Here is a 14,462-nt window from a genome sequence, read left to right as displayed (position 1 = left end):
ATGGGTGTTTACACTGCAGTCTATAGACCCTATTACACCGTGTACTGATGGGTGTTTACACTGCAGTCTATAGACCCTATTACACTGTGTACTGATGGGTGTTTACACTGCAGTCTATAGACCCTATTACACCGTGTACTGATGGGTGTTTACACTGCAGTCTTTTGACCCTATTACACCATGTACTGATGGGTGTTTACACTGCAGTCTATGGACCCTATTACACCATGTACTGATGGGTGTTTACACTGCAGTCTTTTGACCCTATTACACCATGTACTGATGGGTGTTTACACTGCAGTCTATAGACCATCTTACACCGTGTACTGATGGGTGTTTACACTGCAGTCTATAGACCCAATTACACTGTGTACTGATGGGTGTTTATACTGCAGTCTATAGACCCTATTACACCGTGTACTCAAGGGTGTTTACACTGCAGTCTGTAGACCCATTTACACCATGTACTGATGGGTGTTTACACTGCAGTCTATAGACCCTATTACACTGTGTACTGATGGGTGTTTACACTGCAGTCTATAGACCCTATTAAACCATGTACTGATGGGTGTTTACACTGCAGTCTATAGACACTATTACACCGTGTACTGATGGGTGTTTACACTGCAGTCTATAGACCCTATTACACCGTGTACTGATGGGTGTTTACACTGCAGTCTGTAGACCCTATTACACCGTGTACTGATGGGTGTTTACACTGCAGTCTATAGATCCTATTACGCTGTGTACTGATGGGTGCTAACACTGCAGTCTATAGACCCTATTACACCGTGTACTGATGGGTGTTTACACTGCAGTCTATAGACCCTATTACACCGTGTACTGATGGGTGTTTACACTACAGTCTATAGAACCTATTACACTGTGTACTGATGGGTGTTTACACTGCAGTCTATAGACCCTATTACACCGTGTACTGATGGGTGTTTACACTGCAGTCTATAGACCCTATTACACCGTGTACTGATGGGTGTTTACACTACAGTCTATAGAACCTATTACACTGTGTACTGATGGGTGTTTACACTGCAGTCTATAGACCCTATTACACCGTGCACTGATGGGTGTTTACACTGCAGTCTATAGACCCTATTACACTGTGTACTGATGGGTGTTTACACTGCAGTCTATATACCCTATTACACTGTGTACTGATGGGTGTTTACACTGCAGTCTATAGACCCTATTACACTGTGTACTGATGGGTGTTTACACTGCAGTCTATAGAACCTATTACACCGTGTACTGCTGGGTGTTTACACTACCGTCTATAGAACCTATTACACCGTGTACTGATGGGTGTTTACACTGCAGTCTATAGACCCTATTACACTGTGTACTGATGGGTGTTTACACTGCAGTCTATAGACCCTCTTACACCGTGTACTGATGGGTGTTTACACTGCAGTCTATAGACGCTATTACACCGTGTACTGATGGGTGTTTACACTGCAGTCTATAGACCCTATTACACCGTGTACTGATGGGTGTTTACACTGCAGTCTATAGAGCATATTACACCGTGTACAGATGGGTGTTTACACTGCAGTCTATAGACCCTATTACACCGTGTACTGATGGGTGTTTACACTGCAGTCTACAGACCCTCTTACACCATGTACTGATGGGTGTTTACACTGCAGTCTATAGACCCTATTACACCGTGTACTGATGGGTGTTTACACTGAAGTCTATAGGCCCTATTACATCATGTACTGATGGGTGTTTATACTGCAGTCTATAGACCCTATTACACCATGTACTGATGGGTGTTTACACTGCAGTCTATAAACCCTATTACTCCATGTACTGATGGGTGTTTACACTGCAGTCTATAGACCCTATTACACCATGAACTGATGGGTGTTTACACTGCAGTCTATAGACCCTATGACACCGTGTACTGATGGGTGTTTACACTGCAGTCTATAGACCGTATTACACCATGTACTGATGGGTGTTTACACTGCAGTCTATAGACCTTATTGCACCATGTACTGATGGGTGTTTACACTGCAGTCTATAGACCCTATTACACCGTGTACTGATGGGTGTTTACACTGCAGTCTATAGACCCGATTACACCGTGCACTGATGGGTGTTTACACTGCAGTCTATAGACCCTATTACACCGTGTACTGATGGGTGTTTACACTGCAGTCTATAGACCCTATTACACCGTGTACTGATGGGTGTTTACACTGCAGTCTATAGACCCTATTACACTGTGTACTGATGAGTGTTTACACTGCAGTCTATAGACCCTATTACACCGTGTACAGATGGGCGTTTACACTGCAGTTTATAGACCCTATTACACCGTGTACTGATGGGTGTTTATACTGCAGTCTATAGACCCTTTTACACCATGTACTGATGGGTGTTTACACTGCAGTCTATAGACCCTATTACACTGTGTACCGATGGGTGTTTACACTGCAGTCTATAGACCCTATTACACCGTGTACTGATGGGTGTTTACATGGCAGTCTATAGACCATATTACACCATGTACGGATGGGTGTTTACACTGCAGTCTATAGACCCTATTACACCGTGTACTGATGGGTGTTTACACTGCAGTCTATAGACCCTATTACACCATGTACTGATGGGTGTTTACACTGCAGTCTATAGACCCTATTACACTGTGTACTGATGGGTGTTTACACTGCAGTCTATAGACCCTATTACACCGTGTACTGATGGGTGTTTACACTGCAGTCTTTTGACCCTATTACACCATGTACTGATGGGTGTTTACACTGCAGTCTATGGACCCTATTACACCATGTACTGATGGGTGTTTACACTGCAGTCTTTTGACCCTATTACACCATGTACTGATGGGTGTTTACACTGCAGTCTATAGACCATCTTACACCGTGTACTGATGGGTGTTTACACTGCAGTCTATAGACCCTATTACACTGTGTACTGATGGGTGTTTATACTGCAGTCTATAGACCCTATTACACCGTGTACTCAAGGGTGTTTGCACTGCAGTCTGTAGACCCATTTACACCATGTACTGATGGGTGTTTACACTGCAGTCTATAGACCCTATTACACTGTGTACTGATGGGTGTTTACACTGCAGTCTATAGACCCTATTACACCGTGTACTGATGGGTGTTTACACTGCAGTCTGTAGACCCTATTACACCGTGTACTGATGGGTGTTTACACTGCAGTCTATAGATCCTATTACGCTGTGTACTGATGGGTGTTTACACTGCAGTCTATAGACCCTATTACACTGTGTACTGATGGGTGCTAACACTGCAGTCTATAGACCCTATTACACCGTGTACTGATGGGTGTTTACACTGCAGTCTATAGACCCTATTACACCGTGTACTGATGGGTGTTTACACTACAGTCTATAGAACCTATTACACTGTGTACTGATGGGTGTTTACACTGCAGTCTATAGACCCTATTACACCATGTACTGATGGGTGTTTACACTGCAGTCTATAGACCCTATTACACCATGTACTGATGGGTGTTTACACTACAGTCTGTAGAACCTACTCCACTGTGTACTGATGGGTGTTTACACTGCAGTCTATATACCCTATTACACAGTGTACTGATGGGTGTTTACACTGCAGTCTATAGACCCTATTACACTGTGTACTGATGGGTGTTTACACTGCAGTCTATAGAACCTATTACACCGTGTACTGCTGGGTGTTTACACTACCGTCTATAGACCCTATTACACCATGTACTGATGGGTGTTTACACTGCAGTCTATAAACCCTATTACACCATGTACTGATGGGTGTTTACACTGCAGTCTATAGACCCTATTACACCATGAACTGATGGGTGTTTACACTGCAGTCTATAGACCCTATGACACCGTGTACTGATGGGTGTTTACACTGCAGTCTATAGACCGTATTACACCATGTACTGATGGGTGTTTACACTGCAGTCTATAGACCTTATTACACCATGTACTGATGGGTGTTTACACTGCAGTCTATAGACCCTATTACACCGTGTACTGATGGGTGTTTACACTGCAGTCTATAGACCCGATTACACCGTGCACTGATGGGTGTTTACACTGCAGTCTATAGACCCTATTACACCGTGTACTGATGGGTGTTTACACTGCAGTCTATAGACCCTATTACACCGTGTACTGATGGGTGTTTACACTGCAGTCTATAGACCCTATTACACTGTGTACTGATGAGTGTTTACACTGCAGTCTATAGACCCTATTACACCGTGTACAGATGGGCGTTTACACTGCAGTTTATAGACCCTATTACACCGTGTACTGATGGGTGTTTATACTGCAGTCTATAGACCCTTTTACACCATGTACTGATGGGTGTTTACACTGCAGTCTATAGACCCTATTACACTGTGTACCGATGGGTGTTTACACTGCAGTCTATAGACCCTATTACACCGTGTACTGATGGGTGTTTACACGGCAGTCTATAGACCATATTACACCATGTACGGATGGGTGTTTACACTGCAGTCTATAGACCCTATTACACCGTGTACTGATGGGTGTTTACACTGCAGTCTATAGACCCTATTACACCATGTACTGATGGGTGTTTACACTGCAGTCTATAGACCCTATTACACTGTGTACTGATGGGTGTTTACACTGCAGTCTATAGACCCTATTACACCGTGTACTGATGGGTGTTTACACTGCAGTCTTTTGACCCTATTACACCATGTACTGATGGGTGTTTACACTGCAGTCCATGGACCCTATTACACCATGTACTGATGGGTGTTTACACTGCAGTCTTTTGACCCTATTACACCATGTACTGATGGGTGTTTACACTGCAGTCTATAGACCATCTTACACCGTGTACTGATGGGTGTTTACACTGCAGTCTATAGACCCTATTACACTGTGTACTGATGGGTGTTTATACTGCAGTCTATAGACCCTATTACACCGTGTACTCAAGGGTGTTTGCACTGCAGTCTGTAGACCCATTTACACCATGTACTGATGGGTGTTTACACTGCAGTCTATAGACCCTATTACACTGTGTACTGATGGGTGTTTACACTGCAGTCTATAGACCCTATTACACCGTGTACTGATGGGTGTTTACACTGCAGTCTGTAGACCCTATTACACCGTGTACTGATGGGTGTTTACACTGCAGTCTATAGATCCTATTACGCTGTGTACTGATGAGTGCTAACACTGCAGTCTATAGACCCTATTACACCGTGTACTGATGGGTGTTTACACTGCAGTCTATAGACCCTATTACACCGTGTACTGATGGGTGTTTACACTACAGTCTATAGAACCTATTACACTGTGTACTGATGGGTGTTTACACTGCAGTCTATAGACCCTATTACACCATGTACTGATGGGTGTTTACACTGCAGTCTATAGACCCTATTACACCATGTACTGATGGGTGTTTACACTACAGTCTGTAGAACCTACTCCACTGTGTACTGATGGGTGTTTACACTGCAGTCTATATACCCTATTACACAGTGTACTGATGGGTGTTTACACTGCAGTCTATAGACCCTATTACACTGTGTACTGATGGGTGTTTACACTGCAGTCTATAGAACCTATTACACCGTGTACTGCTGGGTGTTTACACTACCGTCTATAGAACCTATTACACCGTGTACTGATGGGTGTTTACACTGCAGTCTATAGACCCTATTACACTGTGTACTGATGGGTGTTTACACTGCAGTCTATAGACCCTCTTACACCGTGTACTGATGGGTGTTTACACTGCAGTCTTAAGACCCAATACACTGTGTACTGATGGGTGTTTACACTGCAGTCTATAGACTCTATTACACTGTGTACTGATGGGTGTTTACACTGCAGTCTATAGACCCTATTACACCGTGCACTGATGGGTGTTTACACTGCAGTCTATAGACCCTATTACACCGTGTACTGATGGGTGTTTACACTGCAGTCTATAGACCCTATTACACCGTGTACTGATGGGTGTTTACACTGCAGTCTATAGACCCTATTACACTGTGTACTGATGGGTGTTTACACTGCAGTCTATAGACCCTATTACACCGTGTACTGAAGGGTGTTTACACTGCAGTCTATAGACCCTATTACACCGTGTACTGGTGGGTGTTTACACTGCAGTCTATAGACCCTATTACACCGTGTACTGATGGGTGTTTACACTGCAGTCTATAGACCCTATTACACCGTGTACTGATGGGTGTTTACACTGCAGTCTATAGACCCTATTACACCGTGTACTAATGGGTGTTTACACTGCAGTCTATAGACCCTATTACACCGTGTACTGAAGGGTGTTTACACTGCAGTCTATAGACCCTATTACACCGTGTACTGATGGGTGTTTACACTGCTGTCTATAGACCATATTACACCGTGTACTGATGGGTGTTTACACTGCAGTCTATAGACCCTATTACACCGTGTACTGATGGGTGTTTACACTGCAGTCTATAGACCCTATTACACCGTGTACTGATGGGTGTTTACACTGCAGTCTATAGACCCTATTACACTGTGTACTAATGGGTGTTTACACTGCAGTCTATGGACCCTATTACACTGTGTACTGATGGGTGTTTGCACTGCAGTCTTTAGACCCTATTACACCGTGTACTGATGGGTGTTTACACTGCAGTCTATAGACCCTATTACACCGTGTACTGATGGATGTTTACACTGCAGTCTATAGACCCTATTACACTGTGTACTGATGGGTGTTTACACTGCAGTCTATAGACCCTATTACACCGTGCACTGATGAGTGTTTACACTGCTGTCTATAGACCCTATTACACCGTGTACTGATGGGTGTTTACACTACAGTCTATAAAACCTATTAAACCGTGTACTGATGGGTGTTTACACTACAGTCTATAGAACCTATTACACTGTGTACTGATGGGTGTTTGCACTGCAGTCTATAGACCCTATTACACTCTGTACTGATGGGTGTTTACACTGCAGTCTATAGACCCTATTGCACTGTGTAGTGATGGGTGCTGTTTGCTGTCAGGATGATCATGTTGCTGGTGTAATGTTTAAGGATTTGAGGAGTTGTGAGTCACTCTCTGCTAACCTTCTCTATAAATAGGGTTTTGCTTCATGCTGCGTTTGCTGTATGTGGTGTATGATATTCCCCGACAGAGCTTTAAATCGCAATGAGAACAGCGATAAACAGGAAACTGCTGGGAGCAGGAAGTCACGAAGACCCACGGTGATGGGTGGCAGATCACTGAGGCAAAGCCACAAGGCTATCATTGGAGGCCATGTGGTGTTTAGTGCTGCATTCGTGTGGTTATCTGAAGAGTCATTGTCACAGCCTGTGGTCCACTTAAGGATCATTCTGCATCTGCACAAAGACTATTTTGCTGCTCTGATATTATCCACTGCCATTTCCAAAGTAGGACTTCACCCACATTCTCTGCCTCACTTTGACTTCACCCACATCCTCTCCCACACTGTGACATCATCCACATCGGCTCCCTCACTGTGTCATCATCCACATCCTCTCCCACACTGTGACATCATCCACATACTCTCCCACACTGTGACATCATCCACATCCTCTCCCTCACTGTAACATCATCCACATCCACTCCCACACTGTGACATCATCCACATCCTCTCCTTCACTGTGACTTCATCCACATCCTCTCACTCACTGTGACAACACCCACATCCTCTCCCTCGCTGTGACATCACCCACATCCTCTCCCTCACTGTGACTTCACCCACAACCTCTCCCTCACTGTGACATCACCCACATCTTCTCCCTCACTGTGACATACTCCACATCTTCTCCCTCACTGTCACATCATCCACATCCTCTCCCTTGCTGTGACATCACCCACATCCTCTCCCTTGCTGGGACATCATCCACATCGTCTCCCTTGCTGTGACATCATCCACATCCTCTCCCTCACTGTGACATCATCCACATCCTCTCCCTCGCTGTGACTTCACCATCATCATCTCCCTCACTTTGACATCACACACATCCTCTCCCTCGCTGGGACATCATCCACATTGTCTCCTTCGCTGTGACATCATCCACATCCTCTCCCTCACTGTGACATCATCCACATCCTCTCACTCACTGTGACATCATCCTCATCGTCTTCCTCACTGTGACATCATCCACATCCTCTCCCTCACTGTGACATCATTTACATCCTCTCCCTCACTGTGACATCATCCACATGCTCTCCCTCGCTGTGACATCATCCCCAACCTCTCCCTCGCTGTGACATCACCCACATCATCTCCCTCGCTGTGACATCATCCACATCCTCTCCCTCGCAGTGACATCACCCACATCCTCTCCTTTGCTGTGACATCATCCTCATCGTCTTCCTCACTGTGACATCATCCACATCCTCTCCCTCACTGTGACATCATCCACATCCTCTCCCACACTGTGACATCACCCACATCATCTCCCTCGCTGTGACATCATCCACGTCCTCTCCCTTGCAGTGACATCACCCACATCCTCTCCCTTGCTGTGACATCATCCTCATCGTCTTCCTCACTGTGACATCATCCACATCCTCTCTCTTACTGTGACATCATCCACATCCTCTCCCACACTGTGACATCACCCACATCATCTCCCTCGCTGTGACATCATCCACATCCTTTGCAACACTGTGACATCACCCACATCGTCTCCCTCGCTGTGACATCATCCACATCCTCTCCCTCGCTGTGACATCATCCACATCCTCTCCCTCACTTTGACATCACCCTCATCCTGCCCCTCGCTGAGACATCACCCACATCCTCTCCCTCGCTGTGACATCATCCACATCCTCTCCCTCACTGTGACATCATCCACATTTTCTCCCTCACTGTGACATCACCCACATCCTCTCCCTGATGTTGACATCACCCTCATCCTGCCCCTCGCTGAGACATCATCCACATCCTCTCCCTCACTGTGACATCACCAACATCATCTTACTCGCTGTGAAATCACCCACCTCCTCTCACTCACTGTGACTTCATCCTCATCCTCTGCCTCGCTGTGACATCATCCACATCCTCTCCCTCGGTCCGACATCATCCACATCCACATCCTCTCCCTTGGTCTGACATCATCCACATCCTCTTACGCGCCGTGACTTCATCCACATTCTATTACGCGATGTGACATCACCCACATCCTCTCCCTCTCTGTGACATCATCCACATCCTCTCCCTCACTGTGACATCAGCCACATCCTCTTCCTCACTGACATCATCCACATCCTCTCCCTCACTGTGACATCATCCACATCCTCTCCCTCACTGTGACATCATCCACATCCTCTCCCTCACTGTGATATCACCCACATCCTCTCCCACACTGTGACATCATCCACATCCTCTACATCACTGTGCCATCATCCATATCCTTTCCCACACTGTGACATCGTCCACATCCTCTGCCACACTGTGACATCACCCACAACCTCTCCCTCACTGTGACATCATCCACATCCTCTGAATCACTGTGACATCACCAACATCCGCTCCCTCACTGTGACATCATCCACATTCACTCCCTCACTGTGACATCACCCACATCTTCTCTCACTGTGACATCATCCACATCCTCTCCCTCGCTGTGCCATCATCCACATCCTGTCCCACACTGTGACATCACCCACATCTTCTCCCTCACTGTAACATCACCCACATCTTCTCCATCACTGTAACATCACCCACATCTTCTCCCTCACTGTACCATCACCCACATCCTCTCCCTCACTGTGACTTCATCCACATCCTCTCCCTCACTGTGACATCACCCACATCCTCTCCCTCACTGTGACTTCATCCACATCCTCTCCCTCACTGTGACAACATCCACCTCCTCTCAATCACTGTGACGTCACCCACATTCTCTCCCTCACTGTGAAATCTTCCAGCTCCTCTAAAGCACTGTGACATCACCCACATCCTCTCCCTCACTGTGACATCATCCACATCCTCTCCCTCACTGTGACATCATCCACATCCTCTACCTCACTGTGACATCACCCACATCCTCTCCCTCACTGTGACACCATCCACATCCTCTCCCTCACTGTGACATCTTCCACATCCTCTCCCTCACTGTGATATCACCCACATCCTCTCCCACACTGTGACATCATCCACATCCTCTACATCACTGTGCCATCATCCATATCCTTTCCCACACTGTGACATCGTCCACATCCTCTGCCACACTGTGACATCACCCACAACCTCTCCCTCACTGTGACATCATCCACATCCTCTGAATCACTGTGACATCACCAACATCCGCTCCCTCACTGTGACATCATCCACATTCACTCCCTCACTGTGACATCACCCACATCTTCTCTCACTGTGACATCATCCACATCTTCTCCCTCACTGTAACATCACCCACATCTTCTCCCTCACTGTACCATCACCCACATCCTCTCCCTCACTGTGACTTCATCCACATCCTCTCCCTCACTGTGACATCATCCACATCCTCTCCATCACTGTGACTTCACCCACATCCTCTCCCGCACGGTGACATCATCCACATCCTCTCCCTCACTGTGACATCATCCACATCCTCTCCCTCGCTGTGACATCATCCACAACCTCTCCCTCACTGTGACATCATCCACATCCTTTCCATCACTGTGACATCACCCACATCCTCTCCCACACTGTGACATCATCCATATCCTCTCCCTCGCTGTGACATCATCCACATCCTCTCCCTCACTGTGACATCATCCACATCCTTTCCCTTAATGTGACATCATCCACATCCTCTCCCTCGCTGTGACATCATCCACATCCTCTCCCTCACTGTGACATCATCCACATCTTCTCACTCACTCTGACATCAACCACATCCTCTCACTCGCTGTGACATGATCCACATCCTCTCCTTCGCTGTGACATCATCCACATCCTCTCACGCACTGTGACATCATACACATCCTCTCCCTCACTGTGCCATCATCCATATCCTCTCACTCACTGTGACATCATCCACATCCTCTCCCTCGCTGTGACATCATCCACATCCTCTCCAACACTGTGACACGATCCACACCTTCTCCTTCGATGTGACATGATCCACATCCTCTCCTTCGCTGTGACATCATCCACATCCTCTCCTTCGCTGTGACAGCATCCACATCCTCTCACTCACTGTGACATGATCCACATCCTCTCACTCGCCGTGACATGACACACATCCTCTACTTCGCTGTGACATCATCCACATCCTCTCCCTCGGTGTGACATCACCCACATCTTGTCCCGCGCTGTAACATCATCCACATTCTCTGCCTCGCTGTGACATCACCCACATCCTCTCCCTCATTGTGACATCATCCACATCCTCTCACTCACTGTGACATCATCCTCATCGTCTTCCTCACTGTGACATCATCCACATCCTCTCCCTCACTGTGACATCATTCACATCCTCTCCCTCACTGTGACATCATCCACATGCTCTCCCTCGCTGTGACATCATCCCCAACCTCTCCCTCGCTGTGACATCACCCACATCATCTCCCTCGCTGTGACATCATCCACATCCTCTCCCTCGCAGTGACATCACCCACATCCTCTCCTTTGCTGTGACATCATCCTCATCGTCTTCCTCACTGTGACATCATCCACATCCTCTCCCTCACTGTGACATCATCCACATCCTCTCCCACACTGTGACATCACCCACATCATCTCCCTCGCTGTGACATCATCCACGTCCTCTCCCTTGCAGTGACATCACCCACATCCTCTCCCTCGCTGTGACATCATCCTCATCGTCTTCCTCACTGTGACATCATCCACATCCTCTCCCTTACTGTGACATCATCCACATCCTCTCCCACACTGTGACATCACCCACATCATCTCCCTCGCTGTGACATCATCCACATCCTTTGCAACACTGTGACATCACCCACATCGTCTCCCTCGCTGTGACATCATCCACATCCTCTCCCTCGCTGTGACATCATCCACATCCTCTCCCTCACTTTGACATCACCCTCATCCTGCCCCTCGCTGAGACATCACCCACATCCTCTCCCTCGCTGTGACATCATCCACATCCTCTCCCTCACTGTGACATCATCCACATTTTCTCCCTCACTGTGACATCACCCACATCCTCTCCCTCATGTTGACATCACCCTCATTCTGCCCCTCGCTGAGACATCATCCACATCCTCTCCCTCACTGTGACATCACCAACATCATCTTCCTCGCTGTGAAATCACCCACCTCCTCTCACTCACTGTGACTTCACCCTCATCCTCTGCCTCGCTGTGACATCATCCACATCCTCTCCCTCGGTCCGACATCATCCACATCCACATCCTCTCCCTTGGTCTGACATCATCCACATCCTCTTACGCGCCGTGACTTCATCCACATTCTATTACGCGATGTGACATCACCCACATCCTCTCCCTCTCTGTGACATCATTCACATCCTCTCCCTCACTGTGACATCAGCCACATCCTCTTCCTCACTGACATCATCCACATCCTCTCCCTCACTGTGACATCATCCACATCCTCTCCCTCACTGTGACATCATCCACATCCTCTCCCTCACTGTGATATCACCCACATCCTCTCCCACACTGTGACATCATCCACATCCTCTACATCACTGTGCCATCATCCATATCCTTTCCCACACTGTGACATCGTCCACATCCTCTGCCACACTGTGACATCACCCACAACCTCTCCCTCACTGTGACATCATCCACATCCTCTGAATCACTGTGACATCACCAACATCCGCTCCCTCACTGTGACATCATCCACATTCACTCCCTCACTGTGACATCACCCACATCTTCTCTCACTGTGACATCATCCACATCCTCTCCCTCGCTGTGCCATCATCCACATCCTCTCCCACATTGTGACATCACCCACATCTTCTCCCTCACTGTAACATCACCCACATATTCTCCATCACTGTAAAATCACCCACATCTTCTCTCTCACTGTACCATCACCCACATCCTCTCCCTCACTGTGACTTCATCCACATCCTCTCCCTCACTGTGACTTCACCCACATCCTCTCCCTCACTGTGACTTCACCCTCATCCTCTCCCTCACTGTGAAACCACCCACATCCTCTACCTCACTGTGACATCACCCACATCCTCTCCTTTGCTGTGACATCATCCACATACTCTCCCTCACTGTGACATCATCCACATCCTCTCCCTCGCTGTGACTTCACCATGATCATCTCCCTCACTGTGACACCATCCACATCCTCTCCCTCACTGTGACATCACACACATCCTCACCCTCACTGTGACATCATCCACATCCACTCCCTCAATGTGACATCATCCACATCCTCTACCTCACCATGACCTCATCCACATGCTCTCCCTCATTGTGACCTCATCCACATCCGCTCCCTCGCTTTAACTTCAACCACATCCTCTCCCTCACTGTGACATCATCCACATCCTCTCCCTCACTGTGACATCATCCACACCCTTTCCCACACTGTGACATCATCCACATCCTTTCCCACACTGTGACATCATCCACCGCCTCTCAATCACTGTGACATCACTCACATCCTCTCCCTCACTGTGACATCATCCACATCCTCTCCCTCACTGTGACATCATCCAAATCCTCTAACTCACTGTGACATCACCCACATCCTCTCCCTCACTGTGACATCACCCACATCCCCTCCCTCACTGTGACATCATCCACATCCTCTCCCTCACTGTGACATCTTCCACATCCTCTCCCTCACTGTGACATCATCCACATCCTCTCCCTCACTGTGACATCATCCACATCCTCTCCCTCGCTGGGACATCATCCACATCCTCTCCTTCGCTGTGCCATCATCCACATCCTCTCCCTCACTGTGACATCATCCACATCCTCTCCCTCGCTGTGACTTCACCATCATCATCTCCCTCACTCTGACATCACCCACATCCTCTACCCTAACTGTGACATCATTCACATCCTCTCCCTCACTGTGACATCACCCACATCCTCTCCCTCACTGTGACATCATCCACATCCACTCCCTCACTGTGACATTATCCACTTCCTCTACCTCACCTTGGCATCATCCACATGCTCTCCCTCACTGTGACCTCATCCACATCCTCTCCCTCCCTTTAACTTCACCCACATCCTCTCCCTCACTGTGACATCATCCACATCCTCTCCCTCACTGTGACATCATCCACATCCTTTCCCACACTGTGACATCATCCACATCCATTCCCACACTGTGACATCATCCACCTCCTCTCAATCACTGTGACGTCACCCACATTCTCTCCCTCACTGTGAAATCATCCACCTCCTCTAAAGCACTGTGACATCACCCACATCCTCTCCCTCACTGTGACATCATC

At 47.6% G+C, this 14,462-nt stretch overlaps 1 pseudogene; it reads right to left on the bottom strand.

Moving 5' to 3' along the window:
* LOC147118354 (uncharacterized) overlaps nt 1-14,177 on the bottom strand; it is a 145,238-nt pseudogene extending 131,061 nt beyond the window's left edge.
* Between the last annotated feature and the right edge of the window lie 285 nt (nt 14,178-14,462).

This window comes from Somniosus microcephalus, chromosome 4 (assembly GCF_052327205.1).
Source record: "Somniosus microcephalus isolate GS21.2 chromosome 4, FLI_Smic_1.0, whole genome shotgun sequence".
Lineage (NCBI taxonomy): Eukaryota > Metazoa > Chordata > Chondrichthyes > Squaliformes > Somniosidae > Somniosus > Somniosus microcephalus.
Note: the sequence above shows the minus strand (reverse complement) of the source record. Positions and strands in the feature narration are given on the sequence as shown.